Here is a 22,141-nt window from a genome sequence, read left to right on the forward strand (position 1 = left end):
TAAGTGTTTGCATGATCTTTTTCTATCCGAAGAAATGATTCATCGAAATAACGAATCACCATTGATAGACACATTTGTCTTTTTCTGTCTGAAGAAATGATTCATCGAAATAACGAATCACCATTGATAGACACATTTGTCACAAATGTTCGGGAGTTCTTCTATACAATCATTTGCCTTCTTCTTTTTGTTGCATGTCTCGCTTGTACATGTCTTCTCTTTGTTTTCGGGGCCTCTGGTGAGTTACAGACAGAGTTCGAAAATGTCAAATCTTTGATGATTTCATCATCTATGATTGAGTTGCGAAAACCTCTAGATACTAAAGTTTACTTTGTATTCCTTTATGAAAAAAGACTTTAACTGAAAAATCAAAATCTACAGCAACTATTTTCCCACTTTTACAAAAACGATACTTTTGAATTAAATATCAGAAAGTTACAAGTCAAAATCAATTACAAACCAATTAGAGTTCTACTAATTTACTATGAGATTATTGTTAGAGTGTTAAAATATAGCCGTTAAAAAAGAGTATCGAAGAGTACCTTGTGACTTGTGAGGTAACGTGCTATTTCGTTAACTTGATTAACATGCCAAACACCAAAAAAACAACCATGTATGTTGTCTACATTTACGTGAAACTCAAGTTACAACCCATCCTCTACATAAATACTAGATTTATTTCTATAGAATTTTGTTACCTCTTAGAGTATCGTGACTTGTGAGCCAACGGTGTTATGAAGCCAAGTATTGTCATCTTACATTTCAATATATTATAACATGAAGTGTCGGTGATGCTCCGTGCTCCCATGTTATAACATGGTGTTAAAAAGAAAAGAGAGAAAGAAAGAAATAATTTGATTGGTTTATGAAGGAACAACCAATCAACATAGGTGTTTTACCCCATCTTCGTCACAACCAGATATATCATAACACCCCTTAACGAGAAAGGGATGGTGTTCCTTACGTTAAGACAACGTTATGGCCGCCACCTAAGCCATAACGCGAGCAAAAAAATTGTCCATTACTCTTAAGCTTATGTAGTAATCTCAGCTGAGTGTACTCTTCAAATTTCCTTTATTTTTACTTTGTTGACTAAGGGACATCTTATATTTATATTGTGTTTTCCTCACTTCTTAAAACCTAATAAATAATCATATTTCACTTCTTTTGACTTTATTCTTTTTATAAATAAAATTAATACACTATAATTTAGGAAATATATAAAACTAATAAAATAAATATCTTGAAATACAACATTAATAAAAAAAGAATTTTTTTTATTATTTTAAAATAAATTTACATAATTAAAATTCGAACAAAACTAAAACGTAACACAAATTAAATAGGACATTACACTGAAAACAAGCATAGTCGAAAGATGTCATTGTTTTGCATAAAAAAAGTCATACACTTGATGCGCTGTTTTTCTTGTGTGTGTGCTTTTGCTTTTCTCAACATATTTTCTTTTACCAATTTGACTTTCTTGAATTGCAAATGGTAGCGGAAATTCAAATTGTACTATTCGATGTTTATTATCATCTTTTGCATTTCATCCATTTGGTTTAATCTCGATGCATTAGAAGAAGACACATTCCTTTTTCGCTTTGTCCCTACCTACCATGCGGACAATTTCTTATAGTTCAACTCATCATCGTCGTTTAAGTGTAACCCAACACAAGCATTCAAGGAAGTTCTGTGTTAGAACAATGTTCTATTAGGATCGATAGATTCTAAGCAAGCTGATAATTAAGAACACAATGAAAAACACGAGTATGTCTTTGAATAAGTCGTATGATTAATACTTCAACACCTCAGAAGAGCTCGACTAAGAACTTCGACTGTAGAGGTGTTCTAGGGTTACAAAATAAGAGCGTGATTATCAACTCTCTATATTGCATACATGCATGCATATATATATATATATATATATATATATATATATATATATATATATATATATATATATATATATATATATAACAACCCTACTAACTAATCTAGAAAATCACGGATGGACAGGCCCAATCCGGATACAAAACATAAGGCCCAAGACGCAACACAAATGGACTCAACAATCGCCCCCTTTGCGTCTTTGGAGCCGAAACCTCAATTCTGTTTAGCAACAGAAGACTTCTTCACAGTCTTAAACACTCTCGGTATGATGGCCAAAAGATGATACCGAAAAGTAATGTACCACAGAAGCATATCTGTAAAATTCTTCTTGTCAGCCTTTGAATTCTGCTGGCACCGATGTATTATGTTGATGATGTGCTCCAAGCAATCAGTAGAGAATTAGTGTTTATCTACCAGAGCAAACAAAAATTTGTGACCTTCTCCTTTAGTAAACATCACAGTGAGATGTGTTGAATCAATTTGACCTAACTTCATTCTGTTCACATCCCCTGGCTTCGGTGTAGGCTTGACTGTTGGCTTCTTGTTCATAACCTTTGCTATCTCCTGATCCATAGTCGCAACTTCATAAATGTAGGAGGCCAACATTCGCTTCAAGTGTTCAAAAATTGGCTCATATTCAATCGGATTAGTGAGCAGAATGTTGTATAGAAAAATCCAATCATGGGGATTGAGATTAGGAAGATCTGCAAGAGAGATAGTCGACACTGTGTTTGTTGTGCCACGAGTGATCTTGAAATTGACATTTGTAAATCTCCCAGCAGGTGAGGGTTTAAGAACCGTGACTGTAATGATCTTTTATGCACTCCAAGTCAGGTATTGCGGTTGGCCAAACTTGAAATAGAAATCAATCAGCTCACGATCTATCTTTGGATGAGGAAAAGGAACCTCCACAGTTGAATCAAAACAATGGAACGTGAATGCCTTCCTTGTAATCGGCATATCAAACCATTGAATTATCACAGTTAAACGAAGCGACAGGTTCCAACCAATAGACAGATGGAAACTCTATAGCTTGATTGACAAGCACTTCCTTCGTCCACAAGGGAAACAAGGCCTTTTTTCAATTCAAGGCATCTTCTTCTTCCTTGTTTCTCTTTTCCCTCTCCTCTGCTTCTTTTAGCTCTCGTTCCCTCTTTTTCCTTTGAAGAGCTTTAGCAATAGTTTCACCAACATCACTATCACTGTCATCAGCAGTCTGCTTTTCCTTTTCATTTGGACCAGAACCTATAGCTACATTATCCTTCAGTTCGGTTGGGTGAACAGTCTCTGTTTCAATTTTCACAGTTACTGTCGGTTGATCACTTTCTGTCTTTACAACCACTTTCGGTTGATTAACATGAACACCTTCTCCCCCTTGTTTCGGAGGTACAAACCTCTCAGAAACACCCTTCATTTCATGGAGCATGGCAAGGGCAGGAATCAGTTTGGAGGTAAGATGATTTCTGATGGTTAGAGTCAGGATGGGATCATGAGCACCAAGGAGATTGAGCAACATATCCTTCACATCGCCTGCACAACTACGGAATACAACCCGTTCTGTCTTCAACAAAGAAATTCCTTTCTTTGCTTGGGCAAACTGAACCTTCTGGAATTCGATAGTAGAGGCTTGTTTAGCAAGATCTGCCTTCAGTGCACTTTCAGTTGCTAGGTCAGCTTGAAGAGAGGAAAATCGAGAATTCACTGAACTTAAAAATGAAGTGTTCTCGGTTTGAAGAGATGATCTCGTAGCTTCAAACTTGGTGCTTTCTTCCTGAAGGGACTTTGAAAATAAATCCACAGAGGCTTGTATCTTCACTGCACTTGTATCGACATGATTTTTCAAGGAGTCTAGAAAAATCTGAGTTGTATGAACAACCTCAGTAACATCAGTAAGTGCCTTTTTACAGGAAGAAGGAGTCTAGAAAAATTTGAAAGAGGCTTAGTGAAGACTGGAGTTTCGGTTGTAGTAGTGGTGGCCCCCGTATCAGATATGTTGACTCCCACTATTGGGTCAGGGATTGTAGTGGTGGTTGATTGGGAAATTATAGGAGGTGGTAATGGTGAAGTGGAAATGGGAATGGTAGTAACTGGTGGAGATTGTGGTAAAGAAATTGTTGGTTGTGAAGTAGTGGGTGGAGGATTAATAGGAATCGAAACTGCAATTGTATGTTTTGGGGATGGAGGTGGTGTTGGAATTTTGGTATGGATGGCTTCGGTTGGAGTTGGGGATCTGGGAGGGGTGTTACCTCTTGGTGATTCATGATGAACCTCTTCTTCGTCATCTTCTTTGTCGTTATCTGAACCAGAAGGAGTGGGACTCTTGGACCTTCTCGCCATTTTCTTGAGCTTCTTGGGCTTAGAAGATTCTCCTTTATGAGATTTACGTTTTCGAGACTTGGAGGCTTGAGTCTTATCCTCTTCTTTGGACTCCTTCTTAGTGGTACGTTTGCCTCGGTTGCCAGGCTTGTCTACTGCATCCAGGGCAGCCTGTTGTTATGGATTAAGGACTTGCGGTTCTTTTGGAGGAAGTTTTTTGTATTCTGCCATAACCTTACTTTCTACTGAGACACAGCGAAACATGGATTCAGGAATGGATCCCTTGTGATGAAACTTTGTGGGATCAGAGATGATGATCATCTTTGTGTGAAACGTAGCAATTGAAGCAACTAGGGCATCCTTCATCACAAGAATGTCCAAAGTATTGATCGCCCTCCTTGTAATAAGCGTCCACAAGCGCCCACATGTGTAACACCGTAAATTTCAAAACAATTTTTCGCATTTTATAAAAACATAATTCATTCATTATTTATAAAAGCATCATTGTTTAAAACTCAATTCATAACATATATCAATCCCAAGATCTCATAACATAAAAATCCCGTGCGTGTACTGATCAAGTCGGCGCCTTTCCGCGATCCTCACTAGTACCTGAAACACATAACACAAAACACTGTAAGCACAAAGCTTAGTGAGTTCCCCCAAAATACCATATAACACATATTAGCCACTCGAGGCTATAACTCTGTGGGTCCGTGCACCCAAACTCTGTGAACCCTCAGGTTCTATCTCTGCGAACCTTCAGGTTCTAACTCTGTAAACATGCACAACATAAATCACATAGAATAATGCAGTGCAACACATAACACATATATATCATACAAACACTGTATCACATAACTCCGATTACCTATTCAAGGTAAAGTATAGTGAGAAGACTCACCTCGGATATCTCAGTAAATCTCTGACTCGATAAACTCTGGTCTAGCCCCTGCCTAATCACATGAAATAAATACTCTAATTAATACAAACCTCAGGTCCAGGCTAATCTCTCTCTCTCTCTCTCTCTCTCTCTCTCTCCCTATACATCCTCTAGGAAGGGTAAAAACAATCCTACCCTTCTGATGACTCTAAGGTCTAAACATTGACTAACCCTAAAAGTCAACGAAGTCAACGGTCAACCTTGACCAAACTCGCCGAGTGCACAACTGTGACTCGGCGAGACCACATGTTTTCTTCACTCTCTAGTCCTCCTTCGACTTACTGAGTCAATCCTCAATTCTGCAAATCATCACAGATCACAATCTGTGAAATGTCCCGACCCAACTCGCCGAGTCCGGCTCCTGACTCGGCGAGTACCATCATGCACTCTGTCATCTAGATTCCCTATGACTCACCGAGTCACTTCCCCAACTCAGTGAGTCACCAACTGTGTGATTATCGGGAAAACCCTCGTCCTACTCGCCGAGTCGGCTATTGGACTCGGCGAGTTCATGCCATGCTCAAGCTGAACTGACCTCCTGAGGTCAGATCCGCTCCTTTAAACCGTAGATCCAGCTTCCCAAAGCATTATAATCACGTGAAGCTAACATCTTGGTGCTCATGCAAAGGCTCAAAGGCCTTATTTGAAGATATGACCTCTAAAATGACATCCAAAGCTCATAACCCCCATTAACACTCATAAAGCTCAAGGGAAAAGGGTCTCTGGACCTCTTTGGGTCCAGATCTACAGCACCAACACGAGAGGGGACCAATTACTCCATATAACCATCCTCTAAAGGGGCTAAAAAGCCCTAACCCTAAGAATTACACCATAAACTGAAGAAGGGTCGAATGAATACCTCAAAATGAAGTCTCTGAGCCCTGGAATCACTGGATTATCACCCTCTTCAGCCTCCTCTTGTCTTGGTCCTCTTCTATTTGCAAAAACACTAACAATAATCAAGAAATGACTCCTTTCCTCTCACAAACGCTCTAGCTCACTTAGGGTTTCTCTCTGGGGTCTGGTAGCCGCAAATGACGGCCATAAGGCCCCTTAAATAGGCCCCAAACCCGAGGAATTAGGGTTTCATTAAACAGCGTGGACTCGCCGAGTCCAGCCATCCACCTGGATAATGATTCGCGTCTCTACTCGGCGAGTCTACGCATCAACTCGCCGAGTTCTTCCACAAAACTTGAAATTCAACGAATAAATATGATACCTGAAATTCCGGATGTTACAATTCTCCCCCACTTGAAACAGTCTTCGCCCTCGAAGACTCATCCCTGAAATAGCTCCGGATGCTGCTCACGCATCTCCCGCTCTGGCTCCCAAGTCAACTCGGATCCTCTCCGATGTTGCCACTGAACCTGCACCAGAGGCACCTCCTTGTTCCTCAGAACCTTGATCTTCCGATCCACAATCGCAACTGGTCTCTCCGCGTAGTTCAGGCTCGCATCCACCTGAATATCCTCTAACGGCACTACCGCCGACTCGTCGGCTATACACTTCCTCAACTGAGACACGTGGAAGGTATTATGAATCCGCTCCAACTCCGCAGGTAGCTCCAAGCGATACGCTACCCTGCCCACCCTCGCAATTACTCTGAACGGCCCAATTTACCGGGGCCCTAGCTTGCCCCTCTTCCTGAATTGAATCACTCCTTTCCAAGGATATACCTTTAGGAGAACATAATCACCGACCTGGAACTCAAGCTCGGATCGTCGCCTATCCGCATAACTCTTATGGCGACTCTGAGCAGTCAATAATCTCTGCCTGACCTGCTGTATCTGCTCTGTTGTCTGAAGCACAATCTCCGTGCTACTCATCACTCGTTGCCCCAACTCTCCCCAACAAATGGGAGTCCGACACCTCCTCCCATACAACAGCTCAAAGGGCGGCATTCCAATGCTCGAATGATGGCTATTGTTGTAGGAAAACTCTGCTAAGGGCAAATACGTGCCCCAACTTCCGCCAAAATCCAAAACACATGCTCGGAGCATGTCCTCGAGTGTCTGAATCGTCCGCTCGCTCTGACCGTCAGTCTGTGGGTGGTATGCGGTACTAAAATGCAGCCTCGTACCCAACTCCTCATGGAATTTCTTCCAAAATCTGGAAGTGAAACGCACATCTCGATCTGACACAATCGAGATCGGCACCCCATGCCGCGATACCACCTCTCTCACATATATCTCTGCTAACTTCTCCGCAGAAGAACTCTCACTAATGGCGAGAAAGTGAGCGTTCTTTGTCAAGCGGTCTACTATCACCCAAATCGCATCGACACCCCTTGCCGTCCTCGGCAATTTGGTGATAAAATCCATGGATATCTACTCCCATTTCCACTCTGGGACTTCCAGTGGCTGCAACTTACCATGCGGTCTCTGATGTTCGGCTTTAACCCTACGACAGGTTAGGCACCTCTCAACAAGCCACGCTACATCTCTCTTCATACAGGGCCACCAACCTCCCTTTTAAGATCCAGAAACATCTTAGTGGCCCCGGGATGGATCGAGAATCTCGATCTATGCGCCTCCTCCATCAAGATGGTACGCGTTCATCCAACAAATGGTACCCAAATCCGACCCTGGAAGGTTATAAGCCCTCTGATATCGGTCACGAACTCTGACACCTGTCCGATAACTCGCTCTCTCTTACGGTTCTATGGTCTCACTGCCTCAGCCTGAGCCCCTCTGATGGTGTCCAACACCGGAGTCATCACCATAAATCTCATACAAATATCCCGAATCGGGGCGCTCTCTGCCCTACGACTCAGGGCGTCGGCTACCATATTAGCCTTGCCCGGGTGGTACAGGATCTCGCAATCATAATCCTTTACTACATCCAACCATCTCCTCTGACGCATGTTCAGGTTTGGCTGATCCATCAAATAATTCAAACTCTTGTGTTTCGTGTATATCGTACACCGAACCCCATACAGATAATGGCACCAAATCTTGAGGGCGAACACCACAGCCCCCAACTCTAGATCGTGGGTGGGATACCTTGCCTCATGGGGCTTCAGCTGCCCCGATGCGTACGCGATCACATGCCCCCTCTGCATCAACACCGCGCCAAACCCAGATATCGATGCGTCACAATACACCACGAAGTCCTCCATTCCCTCTGGAAGAGCCAACACCGGGTCTTCGCACAATCTCTGGCGAAGAGTCTCAAATGAGGCCTACTGCTTTGGGCCCTAGCTGAACACCACACGCTTCCGGGTCAACCTGGTGAGAGGAACAACAATCTTGGAGAAATCCCTGATGAACCTCCGATAATAGCCGGCCAACCCTAGAAAACTCCTGATCTCAGAAAGGACATTTCGGCACCTCCCAACTCATCACCGCCTCGATCTTGGCTGGATCAACCAAAATCCCCTTTTGGTTAACGAGGTGACCAAGGAACTGCACCTCCCGTAACCAAAAATCACACTTGGAGAATTTGGCGTAAAGCCTCTCCGATCTCAGCATACTGAGGATTTCTCGCAAATGCTCCTCATGCTGCTCCCAGGATCTCGAATACGCCAAATTGTCGTCAATGAACACAATCACTGATCGATCCAGCATCGGTCTGCATACCCTGTTCATGGGATCCATGAACACTGTAGGCGCATTGGTGAGCCCGAATGGCATCACCACGAACTCGTAATGCTCATAACGAGTCCTGAATGTGGTCTTCTGGATATCCTCCTCGCGCACCCTCATCTGATGATATCCAGATCTCAGATCAATCTTGGAAAACCAAGACGCTCCCTGCAGCTGATCGAACAAATCGTCGATCCTCGGAAAAGGGTCACGGTTCTTGACCGTTAACTTGTTCAGCTCTCGATAATCTATGCACATTCGGTGCGAACCATCCTTTTTCTTCACAAAAAGGATTGGTGCTCCCCACGGCGAGCTGCTCGGCCGTATAAACCACTTCCCCAGCAGCTCCTGAAGCTGCATGGATAACTCCTGCATCTCTGGAGGTGCAAGGCGATAGGGCGCCTTGGCAATAGGTGTTGCCCCTGGAATCAAATCAATGCAAAACTCAACCTGCCTCTCGGGAGGCACCCCCGGTAACTCCTCGGGAAAGACATCCGGGAATTCACGCACTATCGGAACCTCCTCAACCATACTCGGTCTCTCTGCACCAACTCTCGTATCCATCACATACGCTACAAAACCACTACAACCCTGTTGTAGACTCTGCCTCGCTCTAGCAGCCGAACACAACGCTGAATCGGGACGGGTACACTCGCCGTACACCGTAAGAACTCCCCCACTTGGGTCTCGTATAGTCACCAGCTGCCACTCGCAATCGATAACTGCTCCAAATCTGCTGAACCAATCCATGCCTATGATGACACAGACGTCCCCCATCGCAATCGGGACCAAATCAATAGGAAACTCTACACCGAAAATCTCGAGTACACATCCTCGAATCACCTCCATGGCATACACTGCTCTCTTGTCGGAGATGGAGACTCTTAGAGGTCGACTCAACGCCTCTCGACTAATACTGATGTGCTGACTAAAAGCCAACAATATAAAAGATCGACTCGCACCCGAGTCAAATAACACCATAGCAGGTACAAAACTCACAAGAAAAGTACCTACGCATATCATAATATAAGCACAAAATCTCAAACATTAAAATAAATACATGAAGGAATACATACCAGCCACGACATCGGGCGCTGCGCGGACCTCTTCCGCAGTCAACTGGAAGGCTCTCCCCGGAGCCTTCGGCATCTCGGTCTTCACCGACCAACTATCAGGAGTTCTAACAGCAGCAGGGGCAGACCCCTGAGAAGCTCCCTGTGCTGACCCTCGCAGTAGCGGACACTCGGCCTTCCGATGTCCGGTCTGGTTGCAGTGAAAACACACTGCAAACCCCTTGAGGCAGTCCTTGGCCATATGCCCTTCCTTGCCACACTTGTAGCAAGACCCAGCTCTACAAACTCCATCATGACCCTTGTCGCACTTTCCACAAGTGCGGCCCTTCTGGCTCCCTGCTCTGGAATCATCGGGCTTGGCCTGCTTGGCTGCCGGCTGGGACTATGCCGGTCGCTGATCCCTCCCCTGAGACTCCGCCTCCTCCCTATCCTGAGTCTCTAGCTCGATCTCCCTTTTCCAGGTATTTTCCTGAAGCTCGGAAAATGTCCGGTACGAGGATTTCGCCACGAACTCCCGAATATCTCTCCTCAAAATACTCAAATAACAGCTCATACGTGCCTGCTCAGTAGACACGTGCTCAGGGAAGAATATCGCCCTCTCATGAAACATCCTGGTAATAACCGTAACAGACTCTGTACCTTGCTTGAGGGTCAAAAACTCTTGTGCCAACCGATTCCGTTCCACCGAGGGAACGTACTCATCACGAAACATGGCGGTGAACCTCTCCCAGGTCACCGCAGCAAGCTCTGCTGGAGAATAGTGTGCTGTCGCGAACTTCCACTAGTCCTTCGCCGCCAGGCGAAGCTGGTTCAGTGCAAACCGAACCCTCAAGTGCTCCGGGCACGACCATGTATAGAAACACCCCTCAATTTCAGATACCCATCTCATCGCTGCAATTGGATCCTACGTCCTATCAAACTCTGGTGGCTTCGTGTTGCTAAACTCCCTGAACAACAACGAGTCACCCCCTTGCGGCCTAGCAACAGCGACGACTGCGGTGGCCGCTGCAACAGCAGCCTCAGAAAGAGCGGCATAACGCTCGTCAAAAGTCTCAATCAGCGTGGTCTTAATAGACCCGAACATCTCTGGTATCTCTGCCCTGATGGCTGCAACCACCTCCTCATGGATGATCCGACAGATCTCCTCATCACTAGTCTCGCTGCTCTCTGGCGCATGACGTGTCATCACCATGATCTACCTCTGAAATACAACATACGATATATTAGAAACTCACTCGAGCATACTCGCACTCGATAACTCATCCCTCCTTGATCCCTGGCATCCTGAAGATTCTTACTTGAACTGTACACTGCCCCGGTGTTTTCAGTAGTACGGGCCCAATACTACCGTCCACACCGCGTCAGTATACACCCCAAGTCCTCCTCCTAGGATCCTAAGTCCCAAGTACTCTATTATGCATAATCCACTCTCTAACAGATCTCTTATAAGCTCCTCACTGCTACCTATTCATTCTCAAGCATCTCATAGCAGCTCACATCCCCCTAGGCTAAGGTATCACAAATCAGGCCACTCTAGTCCTAATAGGAATACCTAGCCCACTCTAGCACGAGAATACATCATATCAATCTCATAAGCATATAACATAAGGGTATTTTGGGAAATCACCGTTCGGGCGCTGACTGATCGTACACACGACTCTGCTCTGCGTTTTCCAAAAATCTTTTACTCTTTTTAGAAAACTTGGTTCTCTTTTGAAAATATTTCTCAAATCCTCAGTTTGAGTTCAAATACGCCCAAAGGTGTACTCGAATCCCTCAAACCAAGGCTCTGATACCAACTTGTAACACCGTAAATTTCAAAACAATTTTTCGCATTTTATAAAAACATAATTCATTCATTATTTATAAAAGCATCATTGTTTAAAACTCAATTCATAACATATATATCAATCCCAAGATCTCATAACATAAAAATCCCGTGTGTGTACTGATCAAGTCGGTGCCTTTCCACGATCCTCACTAGTACCTGAAACACATAACACGAAACACTGTAAGCACAAAGCTTAGTGAGTTCCCCCAAAATACCATATATAACACATATTAGCCACTCAAGGGTATAACTCTGTGGGTCCGTGCACCCAAACTCTGTGAACCCTCAGGTTCTATCTCTGTGAACCTTCAGGTTCTAACTCTGTAAACATGCACAACATAAATCACATAGAATAATGCAGTGCAACACATAACACATATATAGCATACAAACACTATATCACATAACTCCGATTACCTACTCAAGGTAAAGTATAGTGAGAAGACTCACCTCGGATATCTCAGTAAATCTCTGACTCGATAAACTCTGGTCTAGCCCCTGCCTAATCACATGAAATAAATACTCTAATTAATACAACCCTCAGGTCCAGGCTAATCTCTCTCTCTCTCTCTCTATACATCCTCTAGGAAGGGTAAAAACAATCCTACCCTTCCGATGACTCTAAGGTCCAAACATTTACTAACCCTAAAAGTCAAGGAAGTCAACGGTCAACCTTGACCAAACTCGCCGAGTGCACAACTGTGACTCGGCGAGTCCACATGTTTTCTTCACTCTCCTAGTGGAAGTATTGAGACTTTGCACCACTTGAGACCAGATGATCGTCCCATAGTCTAGGTTAAGACCATTGTAAAGACCATATGGCATGTGATAAGAGTGACATTGGAACGGCTTCAACTGGAGTTAGGGAAACCACCAGTGGGGAATACTTTAAGCACTCGACAACTTGAAGCATATACGAATCATACAAGAACGGGTTAAGTTCGATGATCATCTTTAGATTAGGCTTTATCATAAGCAATGTGGAAGACGCAGTCTGTTCTTGAACTGAGGAAGAAGTCGCCATTGTTGATCGAAGAAGGAAGATGAACAGTTGATGCTTGCTTCGTAATCTTGAGAGAATTTGTTGGTGGTAAAAGACAAATAAATAAAAATCTCTTTACCATTGCCAGGAGAGAGAATGTAGACGATGATAATGACGTGATCATTAAAACGTCACCTGGAAAAGCGCGATGTGATATGTTGGGTACCCCCAGATAAGCGTCAACATGCGTGGGTAGAGGGACCGTTCAAATTCAAGCGCCTAAATCCTTATCCTCAAACGTCGTTTGAAATTCAGTGCGACTTCAAGAAACATAAGTGTCCCTGTTTAAACAAAACTTTGAACAAACAGCTACGAGAGTTGTGAAAATAAAATTTTCGTGCAATAGAGTGACAATCGATAAAGAAACAAAACAAGCGTATATGGGATGTGAGTGATGTCTCATTATAAGACCGAAAGCAGATGATCCGGGGCAGGAATCGCTTCCTTTAGAGTCGAGAGATACTTGAAGTGTTTGTGTGCTTTCCCGAAAAATACGATCAGGTTTTTGTAGAGAAACAATGAAAGACTTCTTTTAATTGCTAGGTATGGGTAGCTTATCTTCAACCAAACTTTGAGTCTTAACATAAGACTAAACGTTGGTGGAAGTACTTGTGAGACCAATGTAGCCTATTGAACAAGTAGGTGAGATGTAAGTTGGAGTGACAAAAGAAGTGATAGCAATCCAAAAAAATGGATCTTTTGGGAAGAAATTCCTTGGTTGTAGACAATTTCATAAAGACCATGCAAAAATAAGAAAAAGGATTTCATTGGGTAACCAGTAAGTTCTTGAATTTAATAATTCACAATCAATTCATTATTGGAGTTGGATTATGGGTTTCACTCAGCACGTGGTATACGTATCCAAGATCACAAACACAGACTTTGTGCAACCATAAACCTCAGTGGTAACAACCGAGAGTCTCAAGGTTGCATTGGTGAAATGAAAGTGGATGGAGAATATAAGAAGGTGGTTTAAGAACCAAAAGTACCTTCTGCTGTAAAAATATGACCAAGCAGATAAACTCTTGACTCATAAGAGAAGAGTAAGGTAGATCTAGACCGAGTTGATATAGACGGCCTTATTAGGAAGAAACGATAGGTATAGATCGAATCATTAAGGACTGCTTGAAATCATAGAGGCTTTGGTCATCATGCAACAACATGCTTCTAGGGACCCTTAAGTAGTTCGTATAGAAATAATTGTACCTGCCGTAACTCCAAATTTTGTAGTTCTTGTACCCTTGGGACCTAATTGAAGTAAGAACAAACAAACACACCACACAAACAGAACAAGCAAAACGAAAAATATTTTGAAGGATTGAGTTTTCTTAAAAAATAAAAAATAAAAAATAAAAAATAAAAAATAAAAACCGGAAAAAGAAAATATTTTTGGATTTTTGAAGTTTTCTAAAAAAATAAAAACAGAAATAGAAAATATTTTTGGATTTTTGAATTTTTCTGAAAAAATAAAAACAGAAAGCAGATAAATTAAATAAGCATAGACCATATTAAGAGTAGAGAAGTAATTTACACAGTATACAACCAAAACCTTATCTCAATTGAGTGAAGCGAAATAGACCGAGCGATCAGTTCATTTCGGTTCTTAAAAATTTCAGAGTCGAAATAGACCGATCGTTCGGTTCATTTCGGTTCCCAAAAATTTTAGAGTCGAAATAGACCGAGCGTTCGGTTCATTTCTGTTCCCAAAAATTAAGGAGCCGAAGTAGACCGAGCGTTCGCTCCATTTCGCTTGTATAATTTTAGTGAGAGATTTGAGTGTTTGGTACCGACTCTGCTTCCATCATACCCAAGCCTTGTAAGATTTTGTTAAAGAGTGCTTCAGGTAATGCCTTAGTGAATATGTCGGCCAGTTGATCAGTAGATCGAACAAAATGTACCTCCACGTTCCCATCTTCTACATGATCCTTGATGAAATGATATCTTAGTACAATGTGCTTAGTTTTTTAGTGTTGCACTGGATTGTGACAAATCCTTATTGCACTTTCTGAGTCACAATATATACTTAGCCCGTAATCTCTTAGTTGACTTTGAATCCATATTACTTGTGAAGTGCAAGATGCTGCAACTATATATTCAGCTTCGGCTGTGGATAGTGATACGCAAGTTTTCTTTTTGGACTGCCAACTAACAAGTTTTCCATCAAGAAATTGACATCCACTGGTAGTGCTCTTTCTGTCCAGTCCACATCCTCCTAAATCAGCATTAGAAAAGGATTGAATGAAGAATCCAGATCTTGTAGGATACCAGAGACCAAGAGAAGAGGTTCGCTTCAGGTAACAGAATATATTCTTTACTGCTACCATGTGAGGTTCTCTTGGATTAGCTTGAAACCTAGCACAATAACAAATAGAAAACATAATATCCGGTCTACTAGCTGTTAGATACATAAGGGACCCTATCATTCGACGATATAGTGTTATGTCGACAACAGGTTTTTCCAGAGATGGTGTTAACTTAGTGCCAAATGCCATTGGAACCTTCACTTTTGAGTTGCCCGTCATACCAAATTTCGTCAGTAAGCTCTTTGTATAGGCCTCCTAGTTGATGAATATACATTCTGTTCCCTGTCTAATATTTAAACCAAGGAAAAAGTTAATTGGTCTCATTTCAAATTTAGTCTCCATCAACTTTCTGAATTCAGCTGTTAGGCTAGGATTCGTAGAGCCAAAGATGATATCATCAACATAAATCTGAACAATCATAAGATGTTCGCCTTCTTTCTTTCAGAAGAAGGTTGGGTCAACCGAACCTTGTTTAAATTTTGACATTTTTAAGAAGCGAGTTAAAGTTTCATACCAGGCTCTCGGTACTTGCTTTAATCCATAAACTGCTTTGTGCAACACATAGCAATGATCAGGGAATTTCTCGTTCACAAACCCTGGTGGTTGCTCTACATAAACAGTTTCTTCTAATTCTCCATTCAAAAAGGCACATTTGACGTCCATTTGGAAAACTTCGAAGTTTTTATGAGCAGCGTACGCCAAGAACATTCTAACTGATTCCAACCTAGCTACTAGAGCAAAGGTTTCCTTATAATCTATACCTTCCTCTTGACAATATCCTTTCACCACCAACCGATCCTTGTTGCGAATGACATTCCCTTCTTTGCCTACCTTGTTTCTAAAGACCCATTTCAAGCCTACCACAAACGCTTCCTTTGGTGTAGGTACCAGCCGCCAAACTCTGTTACGTTCAAACACATGAAGCTCATCTTGCATAGCTTGGACCCAATCAGAATGATCAAGTGCAACTTTTACAGTTTTTGGTTCAATCTTGGAAACAAACGAATTAAACATACAAAATTCAACTTTAGAGAATAATGCAGTTTGTTTCGATTTTAATTGAGAATGAGTAAGAACTTTTTCTGAAGTTTCACCAATAATCTGTGCTTTGGGATGGTCTTTGGTCCATTTCACTAATGGAGGATAACTTGAGTCATATGTTGGATCCAATTCAGCATTCACTTCTATTTCAACATCTGATAGATCACCCTCGCCTTCGTCAGTTGTACTTGCACTATCTTTCTCCCCCTCGACTGGCGAAGTGTAATCTGTGGCAGCATCACAGTTTGCACCCTCTATGAGAAGAGTATTCTCCCCCTCGATCGAGCTATTACTTGGTGGTTTTGGATCAATACATTCTCCTACTCCTGATCCTTTATTAGATGGAGACGGAATGGGATTCTCCCCCCTCAAAAGATGCTCTGTTTGATGTTGATGCGGTTGAACTTTCCCCTTGAAATGGTGGATGGCTCTTAGCAATAGGAGGTTCACTTTCCATCTCTTTGGCAGCTTCATCTATAATTTTCTTGAGACTATCAATTGTATTATCTGCGACTTTCGCTTCTGATTGTGTTGCTTTCTCTAGTTCATCAAATAGGCGCATGTGTTCTTCAAACAGGTTGGCTATTGGAACCGAGACTTGTCTAGATTCTGGAAAAATTTCTCCTAAGTCACTTTCACTTCTTTGAACTTTCTTCATGTAATTATCGTCGAAGGTGACATAATAGGTTTCTTCAATTCGTTTTAAGCGTTTATTCAACACTATGTATGCCTTTGACGTTACTGAATAACCCGAAAAAATTCCTTCATCGACTTTGACATCAAACTTATTACGGTTCTCTTTAGAATTGAAAATAAAACACTTGGAACCGAATATGTGGAAAAATTTGACATTTGGCTTTCGGTTGTTTAAGATCTCATATGGAGTTATAGAGAATCTCTTATTTAGTAAGGACCGATTTTGAGTATATCAAGCCGTTGCAACAACATCAGCCCAAAAGTATAACGAAAGTGAAGCGAAACTGAGCATCTTTCTGGCTGCCTCACATAAAGAACGATTTCGTCTTTCAACAATCCCATTCTGTTGTGGTGTATAAGGGGCCGAAAAATTATGAGTTATCCCCTTGTCAGCCAGAAAGCTCTCAAAATCATTATTCTTGAATTCCAGACCATTGTCACTTCTGATATTCCTTACCGTTTTCCTCAGCTGCACTTCCACTTACTTGATGAATGTCTTCAACTTTGGAGTCACATCTAATTCCTGTTTAAGAAAGAAAACCCAGGTGAAGCGTGAAAAGTCATCTACAATTACAAGAATATACTTACTACCACCGAAGCTTTCAACAACAGAAGGTCCACATAAGTCGATGTGTAAGAGTTCAAGAGCTTCAACTATCTTTGTATTGATTGTTGTAGGGTGGCTTTTCCTGCTTTGTTTGCCCATCTCACATGCTGCACACAAATGTTCCTTGTCGAAATTGAGAAGAGGAAGTCCTCGAACATGATCACCAAGCACCAACTTATTGATGTCTTTGAAGTTCAGGTGCGATAGTCGTCGATGCCACAACCAGCTTTCATCTGTATTTGCCTTTGATAGCAAACATATTGCTGGTTTTCCTCGTATAGGGTTGAGATTTAAAGGGTACATCTCTCCCTTACGTTCAGATTTCAACAGAACCTTCTTGGATTGTTTATCAATTATTTCAGAACCCTCATCGTCAAATGATACTTTTAGACCAGTGCCCACAACTAATTGCGACACACTAATGAGGTTATGCTGCAATCCTTCCACATATGCCACTTTTCGAATCGAGAAATCTCCATTTGTTATCATACCGTATCCATTGATTGTGCCATAGGAGTTATTCCATATTTTACACACCCACCATCTTTCAGGGACCGAAACTCCCTTAGCTCTTCCTTTGTAACGTCCCAAAAATACGAGCCAAAAATTTCATTTTTAAAACATATACTTAGCAAACATTAGAAATAAAACGTTCACCAATCATATCATTTCATAAAAGTTATCGCATGTCTTGAAAAACATTTTATAAAACATAATAATGTCAGAGTACAAATTCCCAGGAGGATCTCATAGTGCGGAATACAAGGCATGAGTGTGATGGGTCGCTACCGCGCCGGCTCCTTCCCCTTCGAAGAAGAGGTACCTGAAACCAAAACTGAAAACTATAAGCACGAAGCTTAGTGAGTTCCCCCAACATACCACATACCATACAATCACATAACATACATATATTGTCAGGCATATCTGGGTGCCCGACCTACCCCTTCGGTCCTCTCGACCGGATACTGACCAGTATATCTGGGAGCTTGCCTCCCCTTTGGTCCTCTCGACCGGATACTGACTAGCATATCTGGGTGTTGGTCTCCCCTTCGGTCCTCTCGACCGGGTACTGGGGACTATTTCACCCCTACTACTACCACATAACACATATATCACGTAATCTATCTAGCATGGCTGGGCATGACCACCCCTTCGGCCCTATCGACCGGTAATCTAGGGGACTAGCTCCCCCTACTGTCACTTGCACATAGCATCATATCATACTAGCACAATAACATATCACAGGTAGTAGCAACCCTAGATGAATATCACAGAGACAATCATCTATCATACAACTCCTACTGGTGGGCCGACATTGTGTCCGTAGACCCACCGCTACTGGAAGGTAACTCACCTCAAAGGCTACAAGCCTGAACGGACCAATGTATCTCGGGCCCAACTTGCCGCGCTTCCTGAATCGAATGACGCCTTTCCAAGGCGACACCTTCAGGAGAACCATATCCCCGACCTGGAACTCCAGGTCGGATCGACGCTTGTCGGCGTAACTTTTCTGTCGACTCTGCGCAGTCTGAAGCCTGCTTCGAACCTGCTGGATTCTCTCGGTCATCTTGAGCACCACCTCAGTGCTCCCCATGACCCTTTGCCAACTTCATCCCAACATATCGGGGTCTTGCACCTCCGTCCGTACAACATCTCGAATGGGGGACTGCCAATACTCGCGTGGTAGCTATTGTTGTACGAGAACTCAGCCAAGGGAAGATAGGTATCCCAACTACCACCGAAGTCTAGCACGCATGCCCACAACATATCCTCCAACGTCTGGATGGTCCGCTCGCTCTGACCATCCGTCTGCGGGTGAAAGGCGGTGCTAAAATGCAAATGAGTGCCCAACTCATCATGAAACTTGTTCCAAAACCTGGAAGTGAACCGCACATCTCGATCTGATATCTCTGACACTGGTACCCCGTGCTCTTGGTCAACCGATCCACGATAACCCATATCAAATCTACTCCTCGCGCCGTACAGGGAAGCTTTGTGATAAAATCCATCGTAATATCCTCCTATTTCCACAACAGGATATCCAACGGTTGCATCTTGCCGTGCGGTCTCTGATGCTCGGCCTTGACCTTCCTACAAGTCAAACACCGCTCGACGTACCACGCCACATCCTACTTCATGCAGGGCCACCAATAGTCTAGACGAAGATCCCGATACATCTTCGTCGCCCCTGGATGAATAGAAAATCGGGATTTGTGCGCCTTCTCCATCAAGATCTGGCGCACGCCTCCATGATACGGCACCCACACCCTATGGTGTAGTGTCAATAACCCCCGGCTATCATAATCGAAGGAGGTGACTTGTGTAACAGCCCGGAATTTCAGGTATTTTTATAATATTGTTTTTGGGGTGTTTTAGGAGGGGACTCGGTGAGTTGGAGCCAGACTTGCCGAGTAGGACCATAGACTGGGTCGCGGGTTCGCGACTGGACTCGACGAGTCCATTATGGACTCGGCGAGTCTGCGCTGTTCAGCGGAAACCCTAGCCGTTTGGTTTTGGAACGTATATAATGCACTTATAGGCCGTCATTGTCCGTCTTTAGTCGACTGAGAAGAACCCCAAACGGCTGTGGGCATCTAGAGCAAGATTGAAGGATATTAGGGCCTTGAAGAAATTGTTGTGCAAGGAGGAGAAGAGTTTTGGCTAAAGGAACAGCAAGGGATTCGAGTTCTGCGGTTTGGGGACACAGAGAGTGCGTTATTCAGGTAATATTTCGGATCTTTTCTGTTATGTTGATGTGTGCATGGATTTAGGGTTTATGGAACCCATTTGGTGATTAGATGGATTAGTACCTTGTTACCCGAACGACTATAACCCTGTATTAGGACCTTTAGAGGTCCAGAAGGTCCCATGCTTGTGTATTTTGGGACAATACTTATCTCAGGAAGCAGTTTGATCGACTGCATGGCATGGACTCGCCGAGTCCGATGAACAGACTCGGCGAGTAGCTTGGAGATTGACTGGAACTCGTCGAGCTGTTCTTCAGACTCGGCGAGTGGAGTCGGGGTGGCCCCGCGATTCTTCCACGAGGATCTCGTCGAGCCAAGAGGGATACTCGACGAGTAGAAAGGGAACATCAGGGAAAGTTGGGGAGGACGTCTAGACTCGCCGAGTCGCCTTTGCACTCGCCGAGTCCGGTCAAGTTGACCGTTGACCGTTGACCAGAGTTGACCTACATGTAATTTCTTAGGGTCAGTTGTCTTGAAAGATAAAAGTATTAATAAGGGATATATGATATTATAGGGAGTCTGTAGCTCGGCGGATCGAGTGCGAGTGATTTCAGGAGTCGCTAGCTTTCATTACCCGCGAGGTGAGTCTTCTCACTATACTGTACCCGGAAGGGTTTGACTGTGTGTCCGGAAGGTCGGATATGATTTGTGTTATACGTGCTATAAATGGTAAGGTATTTGCTATGCGTGCTATGTATGTTTATACGGGCCGGAAGGCAATATGTTATGTGACTGAAAGGTCGGATATGATATATGATATATGTGCTATATGTGTTAAGATTAATGTATTAATTGCTGTGTATGTTTATGGGTCGGAAGGCAATATGTTATGGGCCGGAAGGCAATATGTTATGGGCCGGAAGGCATTATGTTATGGGCCGGAAGGCAATATGTTATGGGCCGGAAGGCGATTATCTCAAGGCCTGGAAAGGCGTATATGCGTAAGTAGTATACTGGGGAACTCACTAAGCATTTATGCTTACAGTTGTCATGTATGTGTTTCAGGTACTAGTGAGGACCGTGGGAAGGCGCCGGCATGACGCGTACACACTGTTGATATTTTGAGATCTTGGGGATTTTATGATTGTATTTTGATATGAAATTTGGAATAATTATATTTGGTTGAAATAATTCACTTTATTTTAAATGAAAATTTTGTTTGAAAATTTGCGTTGTTACAATTGGTATCAGAGCCTTGGTTTGAGGGATTCGGGTGTACCTTCGGGTGTAACTGAACTCAAACCGAGGATTTGAGGAAAATCGTTTAAAAAAAATAAAAAATAATAAAGGCATAAACTTTTATAAATGGTAAAGTGGTAAACAAGAAAGAAGCAGTGTGTACGATCAGCCAGCGCCCGAACGGTAAAGATCCCCAGAATACCTTACAATGTTATGTTATGCAATGAATTATGAATTGTTATGCATGCTAGAAGACTAGGTATTCATGATAGGACTAGAGTGGCCTGATTTGTGATGCCTTAGTCTAGGGAGTTTGCCGATATGAGATATTTGGTAGCGTACAGGTAGATAGTGCATATCAAAGTAGGGTACTCACTATTCGGGGTTTGGGGAGGAGGATTTGGGACGAATACTGATATGGTGTGGTCGGTAGTATTGGGCCCGTACTACCGAAGACACCGGGTCGGTGGGAAACCCAAGTAAGAATCCCTGGATATCGGAGACTGAGTAGGGTTGTGTATCAAGTGCAATTGTACTTGATGGAGTCTCTGATAATTTTATGTTGTATTTCAGAGACATCATGGTTACCACACGCCACGGGGCGAGTTCGAGCGGTGTGAGCGACGAGGATATTCGTCAGATGATACAGGAGGAGGTAGCTGCAGCGATCCGGACTGAGATCCCGGAGATGTTTGGGTCTATTAAGACCACTCTGATGGAGACGTTCGAAGAGCGGTACGCCGCACTGACTGAGACTGCAGCCGCTGCCGCTACCGTAGCCGTGGCCGCTGCCAGGCCGCAAGGGGGCGATTCGTTGCTATTCCGGGAATTCAGCAACACGAAACCCCCTGAGTTCGATGGGACGCAGGATCCGATTGCTACGATG

Source organism: Lactuca serriola, chromosome 4 (assembly GCF_051521515.1).
Source record: "Lactuca serriola cultivar US96UC23 chromosome 4, Lser_US96UC23_V15, whole genome shotgun sequence".
Classification (NCBI taxonomy): domain Eukaryota; kingdom Viridiplantae; phylum Streptophyta; class Magnoliopsida; order Asterales; family Asteraceae; genus Lactuca; species Lactuca serriola.